This window comes from Metopolophium dirhodum, chromosome 8 (assembly GCF_019925205.1).
Source record: "Metopolophium dirhodum isolate CAU chromosome 8, ASM1992520v1, whole genome shotgun sequence".
Lineage (NCBI taxonomy): Eukaryota > Metazoa > Arthropoda > Insecta > Hemiptera > Aphididae > Metopolophium > Metopolophium dirhodum.
The window spans coordinates 34,587,822-34,605,870 of record NC_083567.1 but is presented as its reverse complement, the minus strand read 5'-3'; the positions used below and the strand labels follow the sequence as shown (position 1 = coordinate 34,605,870).

Below are 18,049 nucleotides of genomic sequence, written 5' to 3'. Positions count from 1 at the left end.
TGCATATTTGTACTTTGTAAGCGCAAAAGCCACGTTTTGGAGCAGACAATTCGTTTCAACAATGAGAGTGGTTTCTGGTAGATAATTTGATCTAATCAGTACTTTAGGAGGGTGAAGTCTTGGGATAACTCGGCCTCATTATTTGTTCTTACATTCATTTAAAAATAGGTTTTTGTCTTATAATTGTTTAAAATTTAAATTATTGATACAATTTGTTAAAACATGGAATAATAAATATCTATAGATACGCTAAGACTTAATAAAATAATTTATAATCAACTAAAAAAATGCATTCACGCGATGAGCTTTATTCTGATGTAATTTTAAGACTTTTAATAGCTTAAAATTTATTGGTACCAAAGATTGTTATATGTTACGTCTAATTTCTAATTGACATTAATTGTACTGTAACATAACTATTACGTGATTACACTATTCAGTAGATAGTATAGATATTATTATTTTATCGTCTAGAACATATATCAATTTGCCATTTGGTCCACTATAGGTATTATTGACCAAACCTATTAACTTATAACCTCAAGATTTTATAGTTTATACGACCCAATTTGATACATTGTCAATTATATATTTATCGTATTTTGTATGAGGAACACGTAATTTTAGAAATTGTAACCACATTTATAGATATTAGAACGTTGAATTTTGAATATTACAAGCTATCGATCTATATAATTATGAGTAATAAAATATTATGACCATCGAATTTCTTATCAAAATAGTGAGTTCAACTCGAGCAGAAGAAAGGACGAATACCAAATAGATAGATTTATCGTCACACAAAAATAATATTAATCGCCAAGCACTTATTATTTAGTACCTTATTTTTATCGTTACGTATATAATACATATTAGATGGCTTTTGAAAATCAAGGTTTTGCGTCCAACCGTAAACCGAAATTGTATTATCTTATAATATAATACGAATATATTTTTAAAATATATATGCATATAATTATTTATACATTTATATTCATAAACTAGATGACTACCTATTTTAGAACGTAGCCAGCTGTACATGCTCATGTTTAAGTGGGTTGGCCCAACAGTGACCGATTTTCATTTAGGGTGGATAAATAAATTCCAGTTTACGTGCAATACCCAAAACAAAATTCACACTTCATTAGAACATACCAATATACATAACCTTATAATATTATATATTAGTACCAATATACATAACCTTATATTATAATATATTAGTACCAATATATATATAACCTTATATTATATATTAGTACCAATATACATAACCTTATATTATATTATTAGGTTAACCGTTAACCGTTAACCTTTACGGATTTGTGATATATCTCGTCGTAGTAACGAAAAACATATAATTCCAAGATAAACAATTTTTAAACTTTTAAACAACCATACAATTGTATACCTATTTGGCTCAGTGGCGTATTTAGGTTTTTGTCATGGGGGGGGGGGGGATATGATTGTATTCAGTAGTTCCGCTTTTAAAGCTAGACGTCTTAAGTTAGAACTCCGAAAAATGTCGCCTATGGGGGACATTTATCCCCTTGCCCTATCCTTTGGCTCTTCAAATGCTTGAAATTATGAAAAAAACCTAAACAAAATGATAAGAATATAAAACGCAAAACTTTCAGTTTATTTAAAATCAGGCAGATCAAGCATGCATACAATCAAATTTTCGCACAATGCCTTATACTTGATATGCTGTCGCACATTGTCCGCAATCCAACATAGTGAAATTGCCTACCAGGGTGGCTGAGTTGCACTTACTGCAGCAGGTTAAACCCAAAAGGAGTTGAACTATCACAGTTTTTTTTAGAGTTGACATTTTTTACGGACAACAAAGTGGGCGGGATTAGCTATATTATAATAAATTAGAAGAAATATGGCATATACATTCTGTACAAAATATATATTTATTAAAAATAAACCTGGACACCGTCGGACAGGACAGCTAGTTTTATATATTTATAAGAAAACAAATCTTCGGCAGGGGCCATACCGGGTGTCACAGCTAATTCTAAATATTTAAAAATGTAATTGTGCGCAGAAAATAATGATATACATAATTATAAAAGTACTGGGTACTTTATTCTTTTTAGTAGTACTATAAAGTACCAACTAGATACAATTCATTACCAGAAATTACCCTAAAAGAATAAGATTGTAACATTTTTACTGAATCAAATGGTGATAACAGTCGCAAAAGTACTAAATAATAATAAATAAAATACATCATTGTAATTCGTTTACTACCCAATACGAGTAAATATGGCTTCCAAATTATTGTTTGTTGAGACGTATTATTAAGTTTTATTTATAAAATAATTTTTTAGGTAATAAAAGTGGATCGGATAAATTTACAACCAATTATTTTCTATACAGATATTATAATATATACAAATATACAATACTTATATTATCCATAAATCCTCCTTATTTTAGTATTTCCAATGCTACTATTTTTTTATATTAAATTATGTACGTAATATTAATCCGTCAACTGATATTTACATTTTAAATTATAATTTATCATTAATCTCAATTTCTCAAATATTATTTTATGGAAATGGCATGTTGAGTTTTCTTACTTCATACTTTGTGAAAGTTAATATTTAAAACCTAGGTATAAAAAATTATCTATGTGTATACAATATACATTATCGTATAAAAAATATTAAATGTAATAGGTATATATTATATAACTGGTCAGTGGTCTATTAGAATGATTATTTAATTTTCTTAATTATTTTTAATTAAAAATTATCGTTTTAAAAAGCTATACAAGAGCAATACAATTAACATAATGTATGCCAAATATGTAAATTGTATTAGGATTAGATCAAGTATTTTCTATTGTTTCATAAATTGAGACAAATAATAAGGTATAGGTATCTAGTCCTATGGACGGTAGTGGCATAACGATAAAATGGCATTACGGACATAAAGCCCCAGGCTCACAATGAAAGAGTTTCTGAGACTTCTCAGTTATCACTTATCACTGAATATTAAACATTTAATTTGTTGTAAATAGTATTAAAAAAAATTTGTAGTATTTTCAACAAATAACTTAAATGCTTACACGACTATGTTTTGGCTTCACAATATTATTTTATTATGAAAATTTGTTTGAACACATTGACTGAAAATAATCTTTTTCTGTGGTCGGAGGTGAAATCGACAGTATAATATATAGTTATCGTATATTTTATTTCGTCAATATTTGATTAATTTAAAATCTATTGATATATGTATATCTTAATATCTTATTATATTTTATGTTATGTAATGTCTTTTTAAAAATTATTATTATCATCTTTCCGCTTACTTATTTTTCAACGAACAATATAATCTTGGTTGTGCCTGTACTACTGAGCAGCATCTTTATCGCTTAACTTCGCCTCAATCAAGAGTGTCATATATTTATTTTCACTGTTCATAATTACAACTTTTGTTACGCGAAATGCCTGAAGGAATAAAAAGTGATACAATTTATGTTTTTCAGAAGCTCGGAGCTATAGACACCAATAAGCGATAAGTATTAACAAACATATATATTTACGTTAGTCGTTCATTTCCCGGTGAATTGCTGATTATATAATAAATAATAATAATATAAAGTTTAAAATACAATAATTGTTGTTCACTTGTAGAAATATATGTGATAAAAAATCCCTAGGACATTTGATGAATAAATCATTCATAATCCCCTTGATTTTAAACCAGCCAAAAGCCGTTTGTTTACAAATTGGAATATTCCGATTTCCAGTAAACCTGTTGCACATATTATAATATATTGTTGAATACTGGTATGCAGCCATGATCTATAATAACGGTATACCATGCATTCATAAGTTGTTTGTAATGAGAATATGCCCAAAAACTTGGCACAAACAATCAAGTAAAAATAAATTGCCAATTTTCTTGTTTGCACGTCCTGAAAGTACGAAAACCGGTACGGATTCATCTTTCCTTCTATTAAACGAGTCAATGCAGTAGTACTTCGAGTAACAAAAATATAAATTATAAGACTATACAGATCTATATCCTAACTAACCTCTCACCCATTTTAATTCTCCCGATTGTCTAATAAAAAATTAACTCGTATCAAAAATATTCGATTGATGGCAAATATAGTTACCCTAAAGACATCAATTACCTAAATTCATCTCATCTGACTTTCTTTCTATTTGGACTAATCACGTACTCTGAAATAAATTCGAGGCGGAGGTATATATTTATAAACCATAATCAATATGAATAATAATTGTTCAAAAATAATTAAAAGTTAAAATGTTTTCGCATAACGTTTTAGTGGGAGGGGTTTAAACCTATAACCTAACCACCCTCCCTCGATAGATGGGCCAGCATATTATATTATATGGGATTGCAGGGTATATTATGCAGAGTTGAAATTTGCGTTATGCGATGGCCTTAACTAATCGAGTATAATTGGGATTTCAAATTAATAAATGACTGTGCAATTAAAAAATTATCTCTATAAAAAATACAATTTGAAAACCAATATGGAATAATCACTTCGTTCAAAATTTAAAAACCAGTTTAAAAATGAATAACTGTACATGCAAAACTCATAAGAATTTTGACATCATCGTGTATATAGGTCCAGTGCGAAATTTAGGTATAGTACATGAAAACACTTTTTGTAGAACCCCTGAAGGTTAACGAGACTATTTTATTGCCGTGTTAATGTCATGATTATTAATAACAAATCTGTTATTTTTTTAAAACGAAAAACGTATAATATTTTTTAATTATAAATTATAATAATATATTATGTTTACTATTTACTATATTAACACGTTACGATAACATTGATTATAAATACTGTAATATATTAATATATATAATAATAATATGCGTAGATATTGTTTAATACTACTGCCGAATATTGTACTATAATATAATGTTATTATATAGGTACTGTATAATTATAGTATTTACTATTTACCATTATTCGTAATCGATGACTTACATGTAGGTATGCAATAATGCGTTTTTTTTTTAGTTTGTATATAGCTTTGACCGGATTGGTAATTATTATTAATAAGGTCGTCATCAAAGTTGAATTCCTTACAACCTACAGTTGACGTTTCACATTGGTGAAAGTATAAGTGAAAACTCAAAAACAATAATATAAACATCGTGATAATTTTTCGTTTTATCTACCAGTACTTATATAAAATTGCATCTTTAACAGCACTCTTTTCTGAAAATGGACATCATTTTTAAGTACATTTTGTGAAGATAACGTCTATATTAGTGTGCAAAATATGTATAATATTTTTATATTTTTACAAAATAGATGAAACTAATTTTATCCCTATGTCCCTATCGTATTATACTTTATTTAAGATGAATGTATTTATTTTACAATGATTTGTTTTTTTTATGTCTGTGTACGCGATAAGTAGTCGAAATAATGCTTAGATTTTCAACTTATCAGTATCTTTTCCGATGGTAAAGTGAATCTAGTTGGTGCATTAGGGAAGTTCAAATTTAAAATTCCCAATAGTTTTCAAATTTGCCTAAAAAACCAAAAAAAAATTAAGGAAAAACGTTTTCGACAAAATCGATTTTGATTTTTTGTGTAACCTTAAAACAAATTACCGTAGATACGTGAAATTTTCACTGAATGTTTATATTAGCAATTTGTTTACACCATTCAATTTTTAAAAAATATTTTTATTCATATTGAGCTATTTATAGACATATAAAATGTTCGATTGTTGTCAGTTTATGTAGGTAAAAAATATTTTCGATTGATCAATATACTTGAAAATATAACACAAGGTTCCTCGTAAGTTGGTGTTGGTGGAAATTAAAAAAAATGAGCGTAAATCAAATTGTTATGAGTGTTTGAAGTAACACATTTTTAAAACATTATACGGTTACTCGATTTCACATGTAGCGATTTTCTTATTTTGTTGTAATTCAAAAATGAATAACTCTAAATAATTGAAATTTCCACCATATGTTTATTTTATAAATTTCTATACTTGATAAAATTTTAAAAATATTTTGACACATTTTGAGCTGTTTACGGACATTTTAAATTTACAATTTTTTTTTCTATAAATGTCAATACAATTTTATTCGTTGGGTCAAAAAGCATGAAAATTTAATACAAGGCTCCTGATACAATAACAGTTAAAAAATATTTAAAATACATATGCAAATTTTTTTTATTACAAGCACTTAATGTTTGAATTTTGACAACATTTATCAAATTAAAAATGTTAATTAGGTTTTGTTCAACTTGTATAGATGAAGATTTAAAATATATTACAAGGTTTCGTATAAATATTCATACTAAAACCAAAAAATTTAAAAATGTATCAACACAGTTTTTTTTATTAACATTTTAACTTCAAATTTGGACAAAATTAGAATCTGATATTTATACGAAAAATAACGATTTAAGTTATTATGTTGTGAAATAAATATATTATTCGTGGGCAGGTACTTGACACTTTTAACGTACAATCTATATTATTATATTTTGTACATATAATATGACATTTTCAAATGTAATTATTTCACGTGCGTTGCGCCAGCACCACCCATTGAATATTTATAATTTAACCCATTTATAATTAGCACGCAATTTGCATGAACTTGCATGACTAATTTTGCAATTTGCACGATATCAGTGTCCCCGAAATCGCAAAAATCAACGGAAGATGCTGACGAAACATTTCCGAAAAAAAAGGAATTTGTTTTAATTTTACATATCCTTCATTGAGCACGCATTTAGCATGAATTTGCACGACTATCGCCGATATCCGCACGATCGAAATTTCCGTGCAACCTCGTTCACGTTCCAATCATTACGACAGGAATTATTTTTTATTATTTTTATTAATAATTATAAGAAGTTATTTTTTTAGTTGCTAACAGTGACGTAAATTATCCTAACATTCTATTTAAAACTACCCATTTTCCTAACAATCAAACACCATAATACACGTATAAATATTTTTAGGCAAAATAACAAAACAAATACAAAGGTTTACATAAATCATGGCAGTTAAATACTATTTAATATGCACATAAAGTGTGTACAGAATATTATTTATATTATATTACTTATATTAATTATTTATAGTAAAAATTCTAGTTTATGTAATTATGTCCGCACGCAACTGACTGTGTACAATCAAATGTCTATTTTACGGCAACCATAATTTCGTTATGAAATCTTTTTTCGTTGTTGGTAAAGTATAGTATATACTCAATAGGCAATACTCAATAGTCATATTATTATGACGTATGTTTGTGTATACACGAATGATTAATAATAAGAAATGCAGCAATAATATCACAACTTCTTTTATTTTAGTCCTGGGGAAGGTTTGAACCCATCCCTCCCCCCCCCCCCGTATGTGCGCCGCTGGTTGCTAATAATTAATTATTAAAATTAATAAAATGTTCATTTTTTTATAAATTATATTTATAAATAGATTATTTATTCAACTAGACTTTATATTTATATTAAGATTTTAGATGTACTGATTTTACAATGATGTGTGTTTTAGATTCTGAGCGAAGCGATAAATGTATTGATTTTGATTAATGATGTGTGTTATTTTTTTTTTATTTTTTTTTGTGTCTGTCATCACCTTTTAGGACAGTAAAAGTGCTTTTGAGAAAATAGATTTAGGTTTTTGGTAGATTAAGGTTCCACGTAAATAGGTTATAATACTTTATTCACAATAATATCATCAAATATACTTGGTAACATCATAGGCTGACTGACCGTTTTCGCTCAGCAAATTATTGGGGACGACATTGCACGGAAGTTAAATCATGCGGATTTCGTCGATGGTCGTGCAAATTCATGCTAAATGCGTGCTAAATGAAGGATATGTAAAATTTAAAAAAATTCCTTTTTTTGGAAATGTTTTGACGGCGCCGGCCGTTGATTTTTGCGATTCCGGAGACACTGATATCGTGCGAATTAAAAAATTAGTCTTGTAAATTCATGCAAATTGCGTGCTAATTATTGATGAAATAAAAAATTAAAATTTTTCAATGGGCGGTGCTGGCGCATGCACGTAATTATTTCGGCAAAATTAAATTTAACATACTGTATTACCAATGGAAATAAATTAATTGAATAGCAGCAATATAAATATATTTTCATAAAATACACTTTGGACGACCGTTCTTACAATGTCGGGTTGCGTGTCTGATAACGCTAACCGGCAGAATTTAATTTATGTTACCGATAGAATTCTGCCGCATGGTCTTAACCGACACTTAACCGGACATTGTCGTAAGAACGGCCAATAGTAATAATAATATTAGTCAGACAGTCTTTGCTCAGAATCGTTTTCCACATGCAATAATTTATCATTGAATTCTAATTCTAAGACGCATAAGTTACAGTGACTTACACTTTATAATGACGAGGTACACTCGACACCTTCTGTACAGCAGAGTGGTTACCTACTTTCCCCCTTTTTATACTTGAATGTCTTACTTATGTTAGTTTAGATTCTGAGCTGAGCGATGATAATGTGTGGTTTTTTTTAATTTTTATATTATTGTGTCAGTCATCACTATTTGAGGCAGTAAAACTGTCGATTTTCTTCAACAGTATCTTCTTCGATGGGGATCTAGTTGGTGCGTTCAGAACGTAACAATTTAAAATTAACAATTGTTTTCAAAAGCGCAGAGAAAAGCAAAATAAAAATTAAGGAAAAACGGGAATTTTTACGCAAAATTGGTGTTTGACAATTGGTTTTTGGGGTAACTCTAAAAAAATGTCCATAGAAACATGACATTTTTATTGAATGTTAATATTAGCATTTTCTATACACTATAACATTTAAAAAATATTTAGACTTGTTTTGAGCTGTTTACCTACTGATTAATTCAGTTTCCAATTTTTTTAGTTTTTTTTCTATAAATATCAATAAAATTGTATTCGTTGTGTCAAAAAGCTTGACAATTTAATACAACGCTCCTAATATATTGTTACAATGACAGTTAAAAATATTAAAAATATATAGGCACAATTTTTTTTTTTGTAAGCATTTAGAGTTTGATCTTTGACAACATTTTTAAAAATGATTTTGTAGCTAAACATTTATAAAATGTTCAACTTTTATAGCTAAGTATTTAAAATTTAAAACAAGGTTCCACGTAAGTAAGTTATTCTGTGACCAAAAAATATAAAAAAACAGTTTTTTTATAGTTATTTTATGTTCGAATCTGAATAATATTACATAACCAAGAATAACGATCTTAATTATTTTGTTGTAATTAATAATATTAATTCAACTTTTGGATACCGTATTAAAAATAGTAATAACAATATAAAATATATAATATAAAATATCCACACTGACAAACCGTCTCCGCTCAGAATCGTTTTTCGCATACAAATTATATAATATAATATAATTATATTATACTATATCATTGTATTTAAAAGTAATACCATCCATTATACAGTGACTTGTACAGCAGATGCTTTTTTACTATTATTTTTAATATGATTGTAATATGTGCGTTGAATAGCCTACACATTTATAAATAAGGGAAAATCAGGTTTCCGTCTATATTTTCTTGAATTCTTTAACATTTAATATACCATTCAATGAGCAAAATGAGCTTCTAAAAATAATAAACTCATGAAAGTTTACATTAGAATCACCTTTATAACAACCGTTGCCTATAACACAGATATTACTGAGATGTAATAAGTATTGAGATGAAAAGTATAAATACGTCTAGAAATCATCTACCCAAATTCTGTGGTAATCATTGTTATCTCTAGTTCATATAAGTCACTAAATTCTTTATTTGTTGGCTACTATAGGTGGTACGTAGAACATTACTGAATTCTGACGTCTAAAGCATTAATTAGTCATTAATCAGTATTCATAATATATCTAACACAAAATGGCAAGTGCCAGTGTGATGCTTGAATATCAGAAAATCATTTATATCTCGCCAATTATGTTAAACATGGTAATTAAAAAAATCTACTAACAGATGATTGTACATTAGTAACATTACTCAACGCGCATTAGAAGGTATATGTTAGAATGTACCTATAATACTCATCATATTAAATAAAATAATTTTAACAGTTAATAATAATATGTTAATAAATATTCAATACCTACCTACTATGATAATTTAATAGAAACACGAAAATTATTATTACATCAAAGATTGTTTTATAAATTGAATTATGTGTTAGTAATGGCCACTAACAGGTACTAATTTTATTGAAATATAAATAAACAATTGATAGTGCCTTATTTATAGTCGAATATGCAATTCAACACGCTAATGGTAATCGAATTTTAGTGAGGATTGAATCCAATTTCTGTGTATTAAAAATTGGATATTTGGATGTAGTAGGTACATTATGCTCTAGTCTATTTTTCGTTATGATTTATGAGTATCAATGAATTCATACCAAAGTGTATGTAACTCGAAAACCAATAACCGTAGATACTTTTTCACCAAATGTTTGTTTGATAATTGTTCATAATATATTATAATACAATTATATTAAGTTAGAAATAAAATAAAAAAAATATATTATATACTATTATATAAGTACTTACAACAGAACAACAATATTATGCACATTTGGATAAAATCACTTGTGTTTATAGAAATATATTAAATAAAGTATAAACAATATTGTATCAAAGCATTCATTAATTATTATGAATTATGATTTATGATAGATATATGAAATAGATTGCTATGATTTTAATACAAAAGTACTTATGCACAAGTAGGTACCGTAAAATGGGATGACTTGATTTGGACAGATTTGAACGATTTTTAAAAAATTAACCTCAATATATTATTGTTTCTAAAATTATGAAAATAATATACCGTGGTCATTAAGTATGTTGAAACCATATTATAGCAGAAAAATAATCATAAAGTTCACACTTTTTTAAGAGTTGAATTTTGTCCGGAGTGATTCACAAAATATAGGGGTGACTTCGGACACATATATTAGATTTCATTAAAAACCTATGATATAATTACAATGGTTGACTTTGGACAATATAGTTATTTTTTAAAAAGTGTAATAAATTGAAATAAAAAAACCCATACATTTTTCGCAAATACAACATAATTTATTTAATATTTTAAAAATATAATTCTTTACTTTTCTATAAAAATGTCAACTTAAAATTTAATTTTTAGTTTTCTGTTTTTACTTGTCCTATGATATCCTATGTGATATCAAATAACTTAATAATTTGTACATATACAAATTAATACAAACAAGTTAACTAGTAGCAGTGGCGGATCCAGGCCTTAATTTTTTTGGGGGGGCATGGAGAGCAAAAGTACAAAAAGTTTCAAAATTGGCTAAACAGAGTGTAAAACAAAAGAAAACTAAGGCGATTGGAGGGATTCCCCCTTTGCCCCCCCCCCTGGATCCACCACTGACGAGTAGATTACCGAAAACAGCTATCAAATATGTCTATGTGTTGTTGTGCTACAGTTGTTATCAGTTATATAATTTAAAAATCCAAAAACAGAATCTTTTGTATTTACCACCCTATAGCATGTGGTAAGTATGACAATATTATGTCGTCGATAAATATTATTTTCTATGGAGGTTATAATAGAAATGAACGTGGATTTCAACTTTAATTAGACGTGTATATGATATTGTCCGAAGTCGCCCCATATTACGGTAATATATTTAGTATGTATACTACGATAGATATTATAAAAAAATAAAAAAAACTGTAATTGGAATTTATTTCCGTGATAAATAAAATATTATTATTATGGTAATATAGAGGTATTATACTATTAGAAAGTCTGTACCATGAACGAGTTAGAGAAGTCCCGCGTTTGGCCGTCTCCAATTCATAGACATGCATCTTCGTCTACACCAGTACAAGCCCCGGTCAGAGATTTAAAATAAAATTGGTATTTAAAATTTGAAATTAGGGACGGCGCGTACGCAGTCCCAGCTACCAAAAATTCTGCGCCCGAGGTATCCACATTAGGGATACTCGCAGGGGTCAACCGATTCCATGTGCAATGAACCGGCCTCGCCCTGGAGGAACCGCCGAATTGATCACGGTTGACCTCCACGCCAGGTAAGTATGCTGTTGAGATGCGGTTCGGGCCTATATATACTGTACTCCAGCAACCGCAAAGCGGTCACACTCATAGCTTACCGGCGACCGCATCAGTCGCCCGTCAACTATGTTAACCGGCAACCGGTCCCGCAGTTGTCTATGACAGTCTTGGTAAATTCGAAATGTTTATGGAGTTTTCTAGGACGCGGTTACACACCTAGACGGTACGGCGGGCACATGTCTAAAACGTCGGTCGATGTGCAGCGCCCCCTATGAGCGCAACAGTTGTCATTCGCAATGATTTTACGCATTTATTCACGGATAGTCGACATAAATGCTCCATGTCACGTCGTACCATAAACGACATGGTTTTGACAAACTGTATTTATTCGCAACAGATATTTTGAATGAACGAAATAACGTATATTGTGTTTGTACATAAGATTGTCGTACTTGTACACCGACTGAAATATTTTGTGTTTGTTCATTGTTTGTAGATATGTTATCGAAAAAAAATACTCTGTATGACTGTGTGACTATATCCAATTTGTAGAAGGGTTAGGTACCCATATGATATTTTTGAAACATTTTCGTCTGAAAAACTATTTATACAGACAATATCACTAACGTTAACTTTTTTAACTCGAAATCGTCGATACCTTGAACTTTTTCCCGGTCCATACTCCCTTCAACTTCGAGTTCACCAAGTCCGACTGTAATATTAGATAACATTTTGAATAGGTTAACCTAATTATCTAAAAGATCCGTATAACTATATTATTTGATACAAATTATTTAAATACATTATTATTATACTGTTACGAAATGAAATAAATAAATAATTATCATTGCAGGGAATACAATTGTTGTCAAATGTATTGTATGTAACTGCAAGTATTTAAAATAATGAATATACGTTATTACTTAATACCATAGAATATTCTATGTTAATACTTATTACTTTTACTTTTATCACATAATTGAAATGTAAGCAAATCGCCACACTATACTGATAAAATACGGTCTAATTCAGGACCGCGCCGTTATTGGTTTCAAATAGTTAGGCAGTAGCTCTATCCATTGTATATGATCTAAGGTCATATCCATTCTATATTATCTATGGTAATAAGAAATTTGCCAAGTTGAAGTTTATTTAACGACATTTATATTAAACTGTAGATAAAATTTTATAAACACTTTATTGTGCGGAACTAAGATAATATTATATAATAATATGAACGATGTACAATATAGTATATAATAATTAATATGTATATTGTATAGGTATACAGTATGTGGTATGTCATAATAATTTATTCAAATGTGTAGGTATGTATTAATAATAGAATTTTGAGTGTGATAAATAATTTATTTGTACCCATTAATTTATGTGACCAACATAATGAAAACTAGAGACAAGAAGACCAAAATTAATTTACGAAAAACGTTCCGAGGAAACACGTACATCAGTAGCGCCATCAGTAGCTATATAGGTGTTTGCGTAGAAAATAAACTGTGTATCACATAATAATTACAATTTTATACTATTTTAGATGATTTTTGATATTAATATATTTTAATATTTTTGATCATGACCTCATACATTTTTAAGTGTCGAAATTACGAATTTATGTATATTGTTTATATGTATCAAATAACATTTACGTTGTATTAATTGATATTTTGGATTTGTAAATTGATAAATAATAAATAGTCATCCATGTTTTGCTATGAATATCTTTCTATAAAATATAATTTTGCTAAGTGCTATATAAAAGTAATAAATTGAATAATTAATCATTATTCATTAGATAACATATCACCTGAAATCGCAATATCCATTCTGAAATTCAATACAAATTATCTATTGAATTTCACTGCATTGTTTCCATCAATGATTCAAGCAGATTACACTTGTATTGTAGTTTTCTTTTGGAAAAACATTTTTTTACAATATTGTAAGAATTGAAGAAAAATATAACTATAGGTATGTACTTACCTATAGATAGTAAAAAAGAGGTATTTTTTAATCGTATAGAGTTATAGAATAAGACAAACTATAATAAGAATCATTGCCATGTGTTGGTTGCACTGAACTGTATTATACATATCATTGGTTGGTTGTCGTAAACAATTTGATGGTTGTGAATACGAAGATACCTATGACAAAAACTATTAAGTAGATTGTAAGTCTATATTAAGATTGTTTATAACTATTATATCTTATTATAGAGACACTGCACAAAAAAGTATCAAATCATAAATTATTATATTATAATTATTACATTTTTAATATAATTTTTAACAAATACTTCCAAATAAATATTTGTACTTCCTGCTGTTCAAAAATATTTATGAATTAAAAAAGTAATACATGTGATGGACATAGGCGCAACTAGGGTTAAAATTCTGGGGGGCTTACAAAACTATTTATTTAAAATAACCTATATCTAAATCAATAAGGGATATTTGAGGGGGGGGGGGGTTAAGCCCCCCCCTAGTTGCGCCAATGGTGATGGACAGTGGTAGTGTAAACAAATATTATGATTACAGGTAGTTTTATAGATACTATTAAGGAATGTACTTAATAATCTTAATTCAAATAATTTACATTTATTATTAATTTAATATAGGTATTAACTATTAATTTATTATGATTGGTTTTAATTTTTAAAATTTATATAAAGTTACACAGTTATATAATTGAAAATTGAAATAAAGCTTTAAGAATACGATTTGAGTAAAATGTTAATCATACTTATATAATATGATAAACATATACCTACTACAATACCTATTATTTGTACTTATAAATTTGGTTATTCTAATTTTTATAATTTAAAAATAAAACAATTATTTTATCATCTAGTTATATATAACATATGTAATTATATTTTTCTTAGCCTCGTACAAAAATGTATATGAAAAAAAAGTAAACAACGAACTGCAAACAATGCACTAAAACTTCAATATGAATTTCGATGGATGTGGCATAAACGCAATGATAAATAGTAATTTAATTTATTACTTTTATAAAGCAATATCTGTGTAGTGTGTTTTATAGGAAAATATTATATTCATAGCAAAACATGAATGATAATAGGTAGGTACCTAATCATTAATCATTATACAAATCCGAAATCTCAATTAATATGACCTAAATATTATATTAACAATTAACCTAAATATTATATTAACAATTAACCTAAATATTATATTATACAAGTATGCATAACTTCGTAATTTGTCCACTTAAAAATGTATTTGAGGTTTATGATCAAAAATAATAAAATTTTATGATGCACAGTTTACGTTCTAGTTGCTAGCAAACGACCTAGACGCTACCGGTGGCAGTTTGTCAATTAATCCGTGCGGTTTTTCACGGGACTTTTTTCAATAATTGTATCGGCGGAAGCTAGTTTGGTTTCTTTAGTCAACTGTTACTATAAATAGTAATATTAATATCATACATAACTATTAATTGTTATTTAATGATTGTATTTCGATAACAGTATTTACTTTTTATGCCAAGAAAATAGTGTAAGGTCATTCACGCCAAGTTAGTAGTAATAAGTTATAAGTACAGCTATTTCATCGTTATTTTACGTTAAATACTGACTTTTTATGATAATATTCATACTAATTTACTAGGTACTCTAAAGAACGATGCATTTTTAAAGAGAAATTAAGATAAGAAAACTAGAATATTACCTTCATTGATTTACAATAATTAAAATAATATCAGTGTTAATCTACTCTTAAAATTGATTGATGTGTTGCGTAATTACGAAATTAACTAATAATACAATAGAAGCTGCCGGTCATGCGTTATCAGTGTTGATGATAATGTTATGTGTAGTAAGTTATTATGTCGACTACGCTCACGCAGTCAGAGTACGTTTTTCGAACACTCATCTATAACGTACTAACGTAGTATACTGAACACTTGCGAATTCGTAACATATACGTAGAACACACACTACACAGGTAATTGACAACGTGGCACAACGGGTAATCGTATACTACAATCAAATAATATTACGACGAGTAAACAACAATTAAAATCGTGCACAACGTTGAATAATCTATATAACCATCCATTGATTTTAGAATATAATCTAAATTCAATGATATAACTAAATTGTGCGTTAAAAAATTATTATATCAAAATTTACACGAGGGACGGCGCGAACGCAGTCCCGCTACCAAAAATTACGTGTCCGAGATATCCGCATAAGGGATACTCGCAGGGTTCAACCGTCCCCAGTGTGCAATGGGAAAGTCTCATCCTGGAGGAACCGCCGCGCTGATCACGGTTGACCTCGACACCAAGTAAGTATGCCGTAGACCGCTGAGCCGGTCGCCTATATAATGAATCGGTTCCGATGGGCTCACGTGGTTTGACGGTGTGGCCGCCGGTCCAGTCGACCGATTGCGCGTGACTTAACGGCCGCGGTTTGGCCCATCGTGGTCGGTCAGTAAACGGGTCGCGTGGCCGTCGGCGACTGTCGGGTGCGACACACCGCCGACAAATCGCAGGTAAATCGGTTGGCCAGCGGTACGGCCACAAACGACGGCCGGCGCGCCGCCATCTGTCGGCGAGAAATGGCTCGTCGCCTTCAAGTCGCCGCCGCCTACCGCCCGTACGGACGATCGATCGCTCGACGACAAATTACCGAGTTTTTATCACACGCTCCCCCCCCCCCTCACCGCTAATTCGATTACACTTGTCGGTATTCAAAAGAAAAATGTCGATTAAATTCGAAGGGAATTCGGTTCCCTATGTTTTCCGTTTTGGAGATGGAGATTTCGTACGTCCCATCGACGGTCGGCAAGACACTAATCCCTATTCTCGACGCGCAATCTATTGAAATTAAATATTATAAACGGGTACTAACTTCCACTACTTAGACCACCAAACTCGAATGGTATGGTCAGTTTACGTTTTTTTAAGTCTGGTTTCCATTTTGTAACGATAAAATTGTGTGCTGATTTATGAGCGCTACGCGAATCGAACATAATATTATCGTTATTAATTCATTAGTGGTTTAACTCGACCAGTTCTACGCGAAACCGATTTCGATTGTACGTTGTACATTTTCGAAATGTTTTATTATCGTGTGTTGTAGTCGTAGTGTAACCCCCCGACCATGGCCCATGCCCGTGGGCGTGAATAATAATACTAATATATCAATATACCATTCGAATATTATAACATACATTTTAATATCGTATATAAATCATTATAATATATTTATTATAATATGCCATAAAGATGGCTGCAGTCCTACCGCTTCACGGATCGAGAGAACAAAATGCTTAATACTGGGTGTTCATAGATGGCGCAAGTGATCTTCATATACATTTTTTTAAATGCTCATTAATATTATGTTTAATTATTGATTATAAATATAGTATATTATTATAGAGTTATATTTCATCTAGTCTAATGTTTGATCTTAATTCTGCTCAATTCTAAATGTCCATCTCGTACAGACGAAAATAAGGCTCGTCGTCTACTACCAAGAATCCATCGTCCAAAATTTCCAACTCAACTCGTACATTACCATTCCGCTAGAGGACGCCACACCTACACCGTCTTACAAACGTAAATCGTTGACAATTTATTTTGTGTTCGGCAGTTTCAAATTTATGAAGTTTAAAATTTAAAGTGAATACCGATATTGACTATTGAGTATTATGACCTATTATGAATAATTATGTAACTCAAAGGTAAGAACTAAGAACATTATCTGTTTTTTTTCGATATTAAATTTTTAAAGTGAACTAGCATTTCGAAAATGTGATACTTTACATTCACATACATAATATCTATAAAATTAAAATAACTAACAAAAAACCGGTGAAAAAATAGTCAATGTTTTTACCTTTAAACTTGATAATAGATTCTAATTTTTTTTTTTTTATTATTACAAAAC

The 18,049-nt window shown here is 29.3% G+C and overlaps 2 non-coding genes across 2 annotated transcripts; both read right to left on the bottom strand.

Annotated features, from left to right (window-relative positions):
- Window positions 1–11,973: 11,973 nt before the first annotated feature.
- On the bottom strand, window positions 11,974–12,136 carry LOC132951515 (U1 spliceosomal RNA). Its single transcript, XR_009665343.1, has one exon. It is a non-coding gene; the product is annotated as a U1 spliceosomal RNA (small nuclear RNA).
- A 4,151-nt stretch (window positions 12,137–16,287) lies between these two features.
- On the bottom strand, window positions 16,288–16,450 carry LOC132951516 (U1 spliceosomal RNA). Its single transcript, XR_009665344.1, has one exon. It is a non-coding gene; the product is annotated as a U1 spliceosomal RNA (small nuclear RNA).
- Window positions 16,451–18,049: the final 1,599 nt, after the last annotated feature.